The sequence below is a fragment of the Silene latifolia genome, chromosome X (assembly GCF_048544455.1).
Source record: "Silene latifolia isolate original U9 population chromosome X, ASM4854445v1, whole genome shotgun sequence".
Classification (NCBI taxonomy): Eukaryota; Viridiplantae; Streptophyta; class Magnoliopsida; order Caryophyllales; family Caryophyllaceae; genus Silene; species Silene latifolia.
This window is the reverse complement of record NC_133537.1, coordinates 305,305,698-305,320,762: the sequence shown is the minus strand read 5'-3', so window position 1 is coordinate 305,320,762 and position 15,065 is coordinate 305,305,698.

The following is a 15,065-nucleotide window of genomic DNA, read 5'->3' as shown; positions in this document are numbered from 1 at the left end:
GGGCGAATAGTCTCTAGTCAAAAGAATTGACTCACAAGAATACTATAGTAGCTCTTGCCACGACCAGGCTTTATGAATTACCAGAACACTATAAGCGGTCACTGCCCGACAGAGTGTCCCATACAGTCTGCCTATGTGATCGACTAGTCATCCCATATGACTCTATGCCACTTGAACTTGCCATCAATCGCATCACACTCTAGTTACTTCGACTCGTCACCTCATATAAGTAACTAGGGGCGTATACCATGTCAATCCAGTTCACTTTAATGGGGTTCAATTTGTCTCTACAACCCATTCGGATACGACAAGGTAACGGGTGAGTTTAATGAAACTCTAACAATAAATGCGATTATCACATATAAATAGTCAATACACTATTACTACTTCATATCTTATAATCTTTAGTGTACCATTAACACTAGTAAAAATGCAATAAAAGCTTGACAAGTGGATATACCCTATATCCATATATTCCAACTTTATTAATTGATATTTCCTTCCATTCAATGTCATCTCTAATGACATGAATTTATCTAAGTATATGTCTAGACTTCTTACTAGACTTGGGCTCTTTAAATTGAAAGATGCATGCTCCCACTATTATTGCATAACTTGTGATAAAGTCATTTGTCGAGGGATTCACCCTTAATCCCTACGTTGACCATTTTATCACAATTTACTTAGATTCCTTTTGTAGAATTTGCAATGCGCGAAACTAAAACACTTTACTAGTATCTTACTCCTGAGTCAATAAGACATCCTAGGATTTCCACAAATCCCTTTCGGTTTGGAAACTAAAGTTTGTGCAACCCTTCAACACCTAACTTAGTTTATCATCCAAACATATGAACGAATCCTTAATTCTTCTCAAGAATCTCAAGGATGTTCTTTAAGGCTTTCATAAGCCATATCATGTGAATTATTTTGTTATTGACTTATCATGCTCTAGGCATATGATACATCATGGCATGTGCGTCTGTTGGCATACATGATCATTCCAATGGCGGAAACATTAGAAACCGATTTCATGTAATCAACAACTTAATAGGTTCAGTGAACGACTGTGACTCCATCACAGTAATTCCACTTTCATCAACATGAACAGCCTATTGAACCTTGTTGATGTACAACAGATATGAAAGATCTTATCCTTATAAGATTCTCAACTTTATGCCAATATTCTCTCTCATAGATTCAAAAATCTAGAATACTTTGCACCCTTTTCCAAGTCTCCAATCACTCTTTCACTGAAGAGAGCATTGGTACATTATTCTCAATAAGTAATATGTCATCAACATATAAGACATGGAAAAACAATTCTAGCTCCCACTTAACTTCATGTATAATCATGATTCTTCAATCATGTGAATGAAACCATTCACTATTATCACATGAACGAAAAGTATAATCCTTTAATGCTTGCTTAAGACCATTCTAGGATTACTTAAGAAAGCTATGCATAATATGTTAGGATTCTTAGATCTTTATCTAAGGTTTGTGTTCCAAACACATCCTTATCTAAATTTGCATTTTTTAGAAAAGCGAATTTTTATTTGTCACTCTTCATTAAAATGAAGTGCAACAATTCCTAACATAATTAATCTTGATCAACATCTTTATGTCAATCTTATGCATTTGAGTACTCTAAAGCTCTATTTACCTTTAAAGAAACCCTTTCTTTAAGGTAAATCTACTCTTGAGTAACAATTTTCGGATTGTAATGCTACGGCTCGTATGTAACAAGGTCATAATACTATCACTTTCACAAAGTAATATTTTAACCAATAAGACATGTGCGATAAACTCCCACTGAACTATGCTCCCACTCTATAGTTTCATTACTTTCACAAAGTAACACTATAAGACATGTTTGTAACAATCCAATCTATTTTACTCCCACTCTATCTCTCAGAAATACATCTATCTTCTTGAGAGATAGTTTTGTGTGTTACAAACATTTATATGGTGGAATATAAGGAGTTTATCTAGACTATGTATTGGCTTTCAAAAGGCCATCCCTAACATGGTAGTTTGATTCATGTAATATACGAGTCTTATACATGTCATCTGTTTAATAGACTCTCTATTCTAGGTATCTCATGGTTGACCATCCGTTTAGAATAATGTGTCTGTATGGTATCGTAAATTCCCTACTTTATGAGTTCAATAGCTCATCACAACTTTATAATTGATGTTACATAAGTAAGTTGTTACATTTAGTAACAATGACATAAGGAGAATCAAATTCATAGCTTATGGACATATAATGATCTAATCACCATAATTGTCTATTTGATCAATTTAAGTTATCTATCTAATGTTTCCCTACGCAAGTAGTATATGATGATAATTTTTAGAACAAGTGATAAAATAAAATAAGTGATTTGGGTTGAAAACCAAACCACAAATATCCAAAGCACAACAATTTTTTAAAGGATACAAACCAATTTCCAAGTCACACAAGGAAATCAAAATAGTTCTAAAAACTTCAAATACATCATGAAATTAAAGATAAAGTAAATTAAAGCCAAGATTCCATAGATCCATCACCACGGTCGGCTACTCTAGCTTCCCACATGATCCTCTAAGCTTGCTTCTCCTTGCCTTGTCCTTGCTAGGAGCCCCTATTTACAATAAAAAGGGTAATCATCACAACTTGTATCATCATACCAAGGTTGAGATTGAAACACAAAAGATAGGGATAGTTATATACCTACTGGAATAACCTTTCCAGCTTTGATGTCGCTAAGATATTTGGGACAGTTTCTCTTCCAATGCCCAACTCCACAACAATAGTGGCACTTGTCCCCGGAGGAGGCACTGTACTTGGGCTTGGAGGACTTAGCTTCACAAGCTTTATCTTTCTTCCTGTTGGGAGTTCGCTTCTTTTCCTTTTTCCCGCTTTTCTTGAAGGTTCCCTAGCTCTTATGATTGACGTTGAGCACATCCTTGCTGGTGCTAACACTTAGCCCCATGTCCCTTTCGGCTTGTACAAGCATTTTGTGCAACTTATCAAGGGAAACTTTCTTATTTTGCATATTAAAATTCACCCTGAATTGAACATATGCCTTAACTTTGTTTAGGGAATGAAGAATCCTCAATCACGAGTTCATCGGGAATTTCCACCTTATGCATTTTCAAGGTCTCAACATGCTCCATCAACTTAAGCACATGAGGGTTAACTTTTTGGCCCTCCTTAATGTTGAGATCGAAGAATTCGGATGCCGCCTCATATTGAATGATCCTTGGAGCTCGTGAAAACATGGTCACAAGTTTCGTATAGATCTCATGAGCGGTGCTAATCTTTATAGCACTTCTTTGGAGTTCGGCCTCCATAGCAAAGATCAACACATTTTTGATCGCGACCGACTCCTTTTGGTAAACCTCATAGGCTTGCCTAGCGGCAGCGGTGGACCTAGCATTAGGTTCGGTGGGAGATGCCTCGGTAAGGTAACAAAGCTTGTCGTCACCCTCCGCGGCCAAGCGAAGTTGCGCGTCCTAATCGGCGAAATTGGACCCATTCTTTTCTAACTTACATCGATCCATGAAGGATCGGAGCCATGACACATTGGTGAGCGTGTTGGAACTAGTGGTTACGGACGTGATAGGAGTTGCCATTGCGATTGATAAAACGATTTTGACTACAAAATAGGAAGGGAAGGAATTAATGAACATCTATCGTTTTGACAATACTTGTAATCATTTTAAACAAGTTTTAACATTTATATAGTGACCTCCACCCAAATATTATAAATGATTCCGAGATCCAAATTCATATTAATACGGGTACGGTGAGCCGAGTCATCCCTTATTAATATAACTCGGTGGATTAACCTCTTAATCGATTCTACTTCTAGAACTCTCGGTCGATAAAAATTACTCTAATTTTCATCTTTAGCCTGGAACACATGCGACTACGGTCACAAATACTTCCGTTGAGCTCAATCCAAATTTTGATGTAATAACATTTTATTACCCATTTACCCAACGTAACAAGGTTTGTATTACGGTGAAGCCGGATTAACTCCCTTATGAAATTGGGATTCATGGTTTCTACTATTTGGTAAGGCTATTTCTCAATTATTATATGTGAGAGGTCTTATCAATTTATTATCTATCACATTTTAAGTGAACTAAAGCAGTGAACTACGATAATTATAATTGACACGGTCGATGACTCGATATGATATGCATGTGTTGTTATGGCGATTTGGCAATGCATGTAACATATTAAAAGAAATGCAAAGCAATAATTAAATTTCCTAGTATGGCCTTCCTAAAAAAAGAAAATCAAATAATCTATTACATATTCGGAAACCAACTCCTTTGCTCCCTTGAATCTTCAAATGGCACGCCTCCCAAGAATACCGTCTTCGTCGGATCACCTTTCCGAATGGCACCGTATTGAAGAAGCTCCATAATTACAAATAATAATAAAAATACAAAACTATTCCTATTATACATTTGTAAAATGGAAAAACTAATAAAATAAAAGTGATACGAGATCACATTAAATTATAATTGAATCAATATTCCCTTTCTTACGGGTAATATCGATTAAAACTAAGGTCATACTAAGACAAAATTACATAATCTAAAATTATATAAATAAAAGACATTCAACAATTGAAATATGCAGCATTATAATATGTACCTATCATGCCAAATTATGTGCCAAATCGCCATATTTAACTTTTATTGTTTATATAATCCGGTTTTATGGAAATGCGTGATCGCAACTTCTTAAAATCACTATTTAACACTTAAATCACATCTAAGCTCAATTTAATTATCCTAACACTCTTTAGGACTCAAAAATTAGTCATCACTCAATTTTTGACAATAATTCAACTTGATTTAAGTTTTATGCTCATTTTTGACCTTAAAATCATAATATTTATGAAATAAATCCAAATTAAATTATAATAATTTCAAAATTTGAATTTTAAATTTTTTAAAATTCTGGAATTTTTCCTTGACACTCATAATGTCAAAAAACATGGTTAAAATTTTTGAATTAATTTTGAGAAAATATAGTTGCATTTTATCGGTTTTATCTCATAAAACATCTAAAGTATCCAAAAATTAATCCAATCAATTTTACAACCTTATATCTGATTAGTGGGATATTTATGCAACCTAAAATAATTTTCTCATGCCATGCAATTCGTTTTAGCAATTTATGCTAAAATAGTCACTATTTATGCCATGTTTACACTAAAAATTCATAAATCATGCTAAATGAGATAATTTAATCTCGAAATTTACGTACACTCTATAAATTATGCATGTGATAACATATTAAAGTGTCATGGCCCAATTCGAAATTTAACTATTTTTAACCATTTTACCTCTTTTAATCCATTTTTATCTCATAAAAATCATAAATCATGCAATATTAATCCAATTAATACGATATTTTACAAAAAAATTTTAAAATATTCATTTGAGGTCATATAAAATTTTCAAGGTCATAGAGTAAGTTTAATCATTTTTAGTCATTTTAACCTCCATTTATGCCATTTTTATACTAAAAATTCATAAATCATGAAAAATTAATCACATTAATATGATATTTTACATACAATACATAAAATATTAATGTGAGGTCATACTAAAATACCACAGATAGTAGTGAAGGTTAACTTATTTTGGTGAATAAAAGTTTATTTTAATCATAAAAATGTAATAAAATCACTAAAAATCATTATAATGAGCTATAAATTTCCATAAATCATAAAAATGACCTAAAAACATTTTAGGACCAGAATATATAACATGCATGATGATTTCGGGGCTTATACTTATAAATCACAAATTTTTAGTTTATATATGTTAACCTTTTAACTCGGAAAAACAATAACCGATTATGCATGCTTATGCTCTGATACCACTTATTAGGTTCATATACATCTTATTAGACTCCTCTAATAGTGAACTAATTAACTTTTTAAATATTTGTTCTTTAGATCTAGTGCATGCATAACAAAATAAAAGATTTATGAAGAAAAACAATGTTCCTTACACTATTGGTTGGTTCGAAATATAGGGCACAAGTAAGGTCACCTTCCTTCAATTGTTCTTGAGCTTAATATGATGGATGATCCTCCAAAGACTCCAAGTAGAGAAGCAACTCCTTAGTGTTGTACCCAAGACTTACCCTTAAACTAGTATACTAATTAACTAGATTATTATACTAGTACCCTTAAAATGATTCTTATATTGTTACTATTACTACACTAGTAATCTTATTGTGATATTAGAATGGATGAACAAATGCTTGTAAATCTCAAAACCTTGTTTTTAGAGAGATGGAGAGAATAAGAGTTTTTGCATGTAGGAAAATATGAATGAATGAGTTAAGTAAAATGAGAACAAAATGTTCTCATATAGAGAGCATGCAGCCGGTGGGAAGAGGCCAAGGAAGGCATCTTGTGCCTTTTTCTTTTTGTCTTCACAATGCATTAGATGTGTAAGACATGTAAGTGTAGGTGTAAGGCTATAAAGCAAATAGCCATAATTATTGATCATAAAATAAATCAACCTCACACCATCACTACTCCCTCCATTTGGTCCATACACATAAAATGGACCACCATTTTATTTTGTCAATTTGTCATTTGTCACACAATATGTTACATGTAGTATGTTACATGTTATTAATTAATTTAATGCATATTTATCACATAAATATCATTTTACAAATTAATTAAATTAAATACAACAAATTGACTAGTGATACTTGGTCACACAAATAAAATGGGTCATATAATTATAATTCACAACATTTTGTAATTATAATCAACCATTCATTCTTATCTCTATTGTTTCTCAAACAATAAGCAATTTTAGTAATAAAGAATTTTTATTACTAAATTAAATCTTATTTAATCCCATTACAGTAAAATATCAATATTCTCTCTCACAAGTAAATTGTTCAATTTTAAGGAATTGATTACCTTCTATCGTCATACAATTAATCAATTTATCCATTAAGGGAATTGTCCTTTAGGTGTGACCTTAAGGGATCAACTGACCACCACCGTCACACGACAGCAATGTCAAACTCTAGTCAGCCAATCATTACCTATTAATGATGATCAGTTGATTATATAACAAATCATCCCTCACGTATTCTTATTATGAGATTTAATAATGATATTAAATCATGTGATAGCACTATTGTTGAGGACACATTTTCCAACAGTTTATAATAAAGCTGAACCATCAACCTAAACTACGACCAACATAAACATGCATGCAACTAGTATGATAGACAATTCTAGCTACCGTACATACATTCCAACCAAACGAGGTCCTATCACATTATCACTGCCGAGTGCTTACAAAATTATGGAAAAGTGAGGTAATGGGTTAGAAAGGGGCAAAACATTTATGGAAATGTAAGGGTAACAGCCAAGCTAGCTACCTAAACAAAACCAAATGAACCATATCCGCTTCTAATCCATCAAAATTAAGCACAATGCCTTTAATTCGGCATTAAAACTCACCAAACCGAATAATATTAACTCTTCATAAGATATAGAATAAGAATATAGGAGCAAAAACCGTTAACAATCAAATTCTTTTTTCATCTTTTTCTTTTTCTTTCGGTTTTTTTTTTTCAACTTTTTTTTTTTAAATTCTCCTTCTCCATATTACCAACTCCCGATTATCAGTACAAGCCAAATTCGGCTCAATAGACTATATACCGCAACAACAAACACTAAACAAGCTTGACAAGGCAGGCTAAATTTGGATGTAGTTAAGGGTCAAAAGGCAAATTTGGCTAAATGTGGAGTTAATGGGTAAAAATGGAAGAAAAGGGAATGTAAGCACCTCCCTGTATATGACACCAACCACTAACCCGAATGTATGCAGGCGATAAGCAATTGAATTTCATACTTATGCAAATTAATGATACATGTTATGCAAGGAGTAACTACTCACAATCCTACATGAACTTGTCACAAATGACACCAGTTTTAGGGCTCTAAAACTTAGAAAATATGAGTAGATTGCCAAAATTTCAGGTCAAGTCTATTCGTTCAGCTAAATTTCAACATTAACTCGTAGATTGTGCAATAAGACAATGCTAGAAAGATAAATAGTTTATGCAAGGCTTAAGTGAATTGACTAAAAGTAGTGCAATTTCATCATTGAAATACAACGTTCCGACTCAACCTAAATGCAAAAGTAAACGTGAATTTTTGAATTTTTCGAATTTTCGAATTTATTTTTATGAGATTTTTAAATTTTTGAAAATAAAAGACAATGCATACAAAAATTAAACGTGATAACCGAAATGTAATAAAAACGACATGCAAACACAGATATGGATGCACATACCCTCCCCAAACCAAACACCAAACTGTACAATGCCCCGATTGTACTCAATCCTAGGGAAAGGCAATACAAACTGAAAAGAAGAATGAAGCTCGGAAAACTTATAAGAAAACGCGAAGTAGGGACCTCCCCAAACCAGCCAGCAAGAAGGGAGGTCGCTAATAGCTTCATAACAACGTCACTGGAAGCGAATCAAAACAAGCTTACTCGATTGAGAAAACATGGTCCTCGATCGAGTAAAATGGGTCGCGGAAGTGCTTGATCGAGAAGGTCAGGCACTCAACAAAACCAAACGTTCCAGTCTATCGTCTGAAAACCAGTTATTAAGTGCCGAACGAAAACTAAAATGTTTGAAAAATCAACTGAAAAGTTTTAAACTTCGGGTTGCCTCCCGGACAGCGCTAGTTTCAGATAAGTCCCAGCTCGACCTTCTTTCTTCATCCACCTACGCAAATCAAAGGCCCACAACAAGGCTTCTGACTAAATGCGGTCCCTTCAGCATCCATGATATTGACTTTAGTCCTCCATAACATCGCATCAAACGAGGAACAGCAACTCATCGCGGCGTCATGGCCTCCAACTTTGGCTTCCTCGCGCCCTTTCTTCTTATATGGCATATTGTCGTCCAAACCTCCACCTGGGTCATCAATCCATACTGTTCCAGTCTCCAAATTCAACGTATGATATCCGCCTCCTGGGTCATTCAACCTGTCAGGACCTGCAGAAGAAGTAACAAAGATTTGTTGCGTAGAATATAAATTCGATCGATTAAGTAAATCATTCGATCGATTTGTTTCATCACACAAATTTCTCGACCGAGGACTAAAATTTGTTCGATCGAGGGCTTTTTCTCCAGCAATGCTCGATCGAACACCAACATCTAGTCGATCGAGTAAATCTTCCTCCAAATTACTCGATCGAACACCAATATATGCTCGATCGAATTCCTCTATCGTGACAGCACTTGAATTGACAAAAGATGCTTGCCTGTGAACAGTAACTACAGTCTCCGAGTCATAAATATCGGCATCAACAATAGGCAACTCAGGTCCTTCATAAGGAGGATCAATCCTGGTGTGAACAACATAGACTGTCTCGGGTTGCCTAGAAGTTTGCTCGGCAATTACTTGAGCCAACTGAGTTTCAAGTCTCTTGATAATGGCATCTTTAGTTTGCATAATCTCTTGCGCTTGCAGTGCAAGTGCCTTCACTATAGACGTCAATTCAGCAATTTCTTCTTTCTATTTATCAAGAGGAGGGGTTTATTGTTGCGGTGGCCAAATAAATGGAGGCTTTTGATAGCCTCATTGCTAAAGTGGATGTGGCAGCACATATGCAAAGGAATGGCTAGCTTGTTTACGCTACTTAAACGCGTAGACTTTGTCGTTCTCCGCTAGACAAATAACAGCATTGTGCCCCACAGCACCACATCTCTCAAAGTAGACCACCTGTTGCATCATAGTATAGAACTGAGATGGACCACCCCAAGATTGTCTACTCCCCAGCCTGTCAGATCTTGCATTCTGAGCTTCAAATTGTGCTATAATTCTGGAGACGCTAGACATCTTGGCAGAAGGATCAAAGGTACTCAAGACTTCCTTTGATGATCTTTCTCCCAGAATCCTGTCTAAGTAGGACCTGTAGGACTTATCAAAACAAAACTAGGAGAAAAGATAAGAACTGCCTCAAGGAATAAATCCCTTGAGGCTAAAGACAGATAGAAATAAAGCAACTAAATAAAATAGTTGCCTCCCCGGCAACGGCGCCAAAATTTGACACGACTGTCGCAACCCTATCAAAAATAAAACCAAGCGGCTCTAACTAATATAGCAGAGGTAAGTCGGGTATCGTATCCACAGGGAGGCGGTCACTATCTACTCGTTATCTAGTCTGTCTATGATCATAAAACGGGGGTTTTGAGTTATTTAAACTAAACTAACAAACTAAAATAGAAAGAGTGAAGAGAATTAGGATCAAATAAAGAGAAAAAGATGCCAGGATGTCGGTTCACCATGATATTACACTAGTCAGCTAAAGGTAGGTCAGTCGATCTGATATGAGAAGGGTAGTGGAAAGGTCCTTCCGGTCCGCTATCCGCCCTAAAATAATACTAACTTAGCTTCTGCCCTCATTAGAGTAGTCTATTGTTCATAACAGGTCTATTCATTCCAATCTTCCGATCTAGGTCTGAATTTAACCAGTTTAATTACTTCAGTTGCATGCATTCAACCTAATAATTACAGTTATATTGCTATCAAACAATTCTCACATGTAAAACCCCTAAACCAAGTAAAGCATCATCGTTTTACTATCATGGCTCCCTCAATCCTAGCATTAGAGAAATTAGCTACGCATGACGGTGAATAAAACGACAACGAATAATAGAGCAATAGAAAACATGGTAAAACTAATAGCAATACTAACAAGGACAGAATTTAAAAGACAAGAAAACAAAGTGTGCAATAGAGAAAATAATACTTGAATAAAAGAGAGAAAGAAAGATTACAAAGGTTTGGATCCAGAATGTGAGGAGCAAAGTAACGTTCAACAGTATAAAAGCTGAGATAAAAAGGAAAAAGAGTTGTGTAAAAGATGTCTTTAACCTAATTAAGTCTCCCTATTTATAAGAGAGACATTTATTTAACCTAAGCACGATAATTAAAGATATTAAAATCTACGTCCAATAGCAAAGTGCTCGATCGAGCATGTTAAAACTACTCGATCGAGTTAATCCTCCAGAAAAACCTCTCGATCGAGTACATCACTACTCGATCGAGGGACCTCAAAATCCTAATTCCTGATCGAATGTAGCAAGGACTCGATCGAATTATTGTCAGCTACCAAAATCACTCGATCAAGTAGATAGGCAAAAAAAAGCTCACGATCGAGGTAACAGCTACTGAGTCTGCACAAAGCTCGTTGATTTAGCTTTCGAGACCACTTCACGCTTCCCGAGGTAGTGGTATTTCCGCTCCAAATCTTCCATTTCCTGAATGTAAGCTAAAAGGACAGTAAAAGGCTCGATTCTGCTTCTTTCGGGTCCATTCCTTCAATTAAAGCCAAACGAACCTAAGTAGAATATTCGGGGCATTTCGTAGCTCAAAACTACGGGAATCGCATAGAAATGCGTGCAAATAAGAAAATAAAAAGGGCTATATAAAATGCACGCATCAAATCTCCCCAAACCAAACCTTTGCTTTTTCCCAAGCAAACTAAACGCAACTAACTAATGGAATGGAATAAAAACTCAGATCTAGCTATAAATGCCCATTTAAACCAATTTAATGCAAGCAAACTAATACTTATAGCAAAAACTGTCAAATGCAAACGAGTTATGAGATGTTTATAATAAAGCTGAACCATCAACCTTGCTAGACCTTTGATAATGGACTCTCACGGGTCACTCTTCTCTCATGAAGCAAAGGGTAAGCAATTAATTGTAAGAGAGGAAGAAAAATAGTCGCTCACCTAAACTACGACCAACATAAACATGCATGCAACTAGTATGATAGGCAATTCTAGCTATCGTACATACATTCCAACCAAACAAGGTCCTATCACAGCTGAGTGCTTACAAAAGTATGGAAAAGTGAGGTACTGGGTTAGAAAGGGGCAAAACATTTATGGAAATGTGAGGGTAACAACCAAGCTAGCTACCTAAACAGAACCAAATGAACCATATCCGCTTCTAATCCATCAAAATTAAGCACAATGCCTTTAATTCGGCATAAAAACTCACCAAACCGAATAATATTAACTCCTCATAAGATATAGAATAAGAATATAGGAGCAAAAACCGTTAACAATCAAATTCTTTTTTCATCTTTTTCTTTTTCTTTCGGTTTTCTTTTTTTTATTTCTTTTTTTCAACTTTTTTTTTTAAAATTCTCCTTCTCCATATTACCAACTCCCGATTATCAATACAAGCCAAATACGGCTCAATAGACTATATACCGCAACAACAAAAACACTAAACTAGCTTGACAAGGCAGGCTAAATTTGGATGTAGTTAAAGGGTCAAAAGGCAAATTTGGCTAAATGTGGAGTTAATGGGTAAAAATGGAAGAAAAGGGAATGTAAGAACCTCCCTGTGTGTGACACCAACCACTAACCCGAATATATGCAGGCAATAATAAATTGAATTTCATACTTATGCAAATTAATGATACATGTTATGCAAGGAGTAACTACTCACAATCCTACATGAACTTGTCACAAATGACACCAGTTTTAGGGCTCTAAAACTTAGAAAATATCAGTAGATTGCCAAAATTTAAGGTCAAGTCTATTCGTTCAGCTAAATTTCAACATTAACTCGTAGATTGTGCAATAAGACAATGCTAGAAAGATAAATAGTTTATGCAAGGCTTAAGTGAATTGACTAAAAGTAGTGCAGTTTCATCATTGAAATACACCGTTCCGACTCAACCTAAATTCAAAAGTAAACGTGAATTTTTAAATTTTTTGAATTTTTGAATTTATTTTTGTGAGATTTTTGAATTTTTGAAAATAAAAGGCAATGCATACAAAAATTAAACGTGATAACCGAAATGTAATAAAAACGACATGCAGACACCGATATGGATGCACATACCCTCCCCAAACCAAACTGTACAATGCCCCGATTGTACTCAATCCTAGGGAAAGGAAATGCAAACTGAAAAGAAGAATGAAGCTCGGAAAACTTACAAGAAAACGCGAAGTAGGGACCTCCCCAAACCAGCCAGCAACAGGGGAGGTCACTAATAGCTTCATAACAACGTCACTGGAAGCGAATCAAAACAAGCTTACTCGATTGAGAAAGCATGGTACTCGATCGAGTAAAATGGGTCGCGGAAGTGCTAGATCGAGAAGGTCAGGCACTCAACAAAACCAAACATTCCAGTCCATTGTCTGAAAACCAATTATTAAGCACCGAACGAAAACTAAAATGTTTGAAAAATCAACTAAAAAGTTTTAAACTCCGGGTTTCCTCCCGAACAGCGCTAGTTTCAGATAGGTCCCAGCTCGACCTTCTTTCTTCATCCACCTACGCAAATCAAAGGCCCACAACAAGGCTTCTGACTAAATGCGGTCCCTTCAGCATCCATGACTTTGACTTTAGTCCTCCATAACATCGCATCAACCGAGGAATAGCAACTCATCGTGGCGTCATGGCCTCCACCTTTGGCTTCCTCGCGCCCTTTCTCCTTATATGGCATAACGTCGTCCAAACCTCCACCTGGGTCATCAATCCATACTGTTCGAGTCTCCAAATTCAACGTATGACGCCCGCCTCCTGGGTATTTCAACCTGTCAGGACCTGCAGAAGAAGTAACAAAGATTTGCTGCATAGAATATAAATTCGATCGATTAAGTAAATAATTCGATCGAATTGTTTCATCACACAAATTACTAGATAGAGGACTAAAATTTGTTCGATCGAGGGCTTTTTCTCCAGCAATGCTCGATCGAACACCAACATCTGGTCGATCGAGTAAATCTTCCTCTAAATTGCTCGATCGAACACCAATATATGGTCGATCGAATTCATCTGTCGTGACAGCACATGAATTGACAAAAGATGCTTCCCTGTGAACAGTAACTTCAGTCTCCGAGTCATAAATATCGGCATCAACAAAAGGCAACTCAGGTCCTTCATAAAGAGGATCAATCCTGGTGTGATCAGCATAGACTGTCTCGGGTTGCCTAGAAGTTTGCTCGGCATTTACTTGAGCCAACTAAGTCTCAAGTCTCTTTATAATGGCATCTTTAGTTTGCATAATCTCTTGCGCTTGCAGTGCAAGTGCCTTCACTATAGACGTCAATTCAGCAATTTCCTCTTTCTGCTTATCAGGAGGAGGGGTTTATTGTTGCGGCGGCCAAATAAATGAAGGCTTTTGATAGCCTCGTTGCTGAAGCGGATGTGGCGGCACATATGCAAAGGAATGGCTAGCTTGTCTACGCTACTTAAACGCGTAGACTTTGTCGTTCTCCGCCAGACAAATAACAGCATTGTGCCCCACAACACCACATCTCTCAGAGTAGACCACCTGTTGCACCATAGTATGAAACTGAGATGGACCACCCCAAGATTGTCTACTCCCCACATTGTCAGATCTTGCATTCTGAGCTTCAAATTGTGCTATAATTCTGGAGACGCTAGACATCTTGGCAGAAGAATCAAAGGTACTCAAGCCTTCCCTTTGATGATCTTTCTCCCAGAATCCTGTCAAAGTAGGACCTGTAGGATCTATCAAAACAAAACTAGGAGAAATGATAAGAACTGCCTCAAGGAATAAATCCCTTGAGGCTAAAGACAGATAGAAATAAAGCAAGTAAATAAAATAGTTGGCTCCCCGGCAACGGCGCCAAAATTTGACACGGCTGTCGCAACCCTATAAAAAATAAAACCAACGGGCTCTAACTAATATAGCAGAGGTATGTCGGGTATCGTATCCACAGGGAGGCGGTCACTATCTACTCGTTCTCTAGTTTGTCTATGGTCACAAAACGGGGGTTTTGAGTTGTTTAAACTAAACTAACAAACTAAAATAGCAAGAGTGAAGAGAATTAAGATCAAATAAAGAGAGAAAGATGCCAGGATGTCGGTTCACCATGATATTACACCAGTCAGCTAAAGGTAGGTCAGTCGATCTGATGTGAGAAGGGTAGTGGAAATTCCTTCCGGTCCGCTATCCGCCCTAAAATACTACTAACTTAGCTTCTGCCCTCAT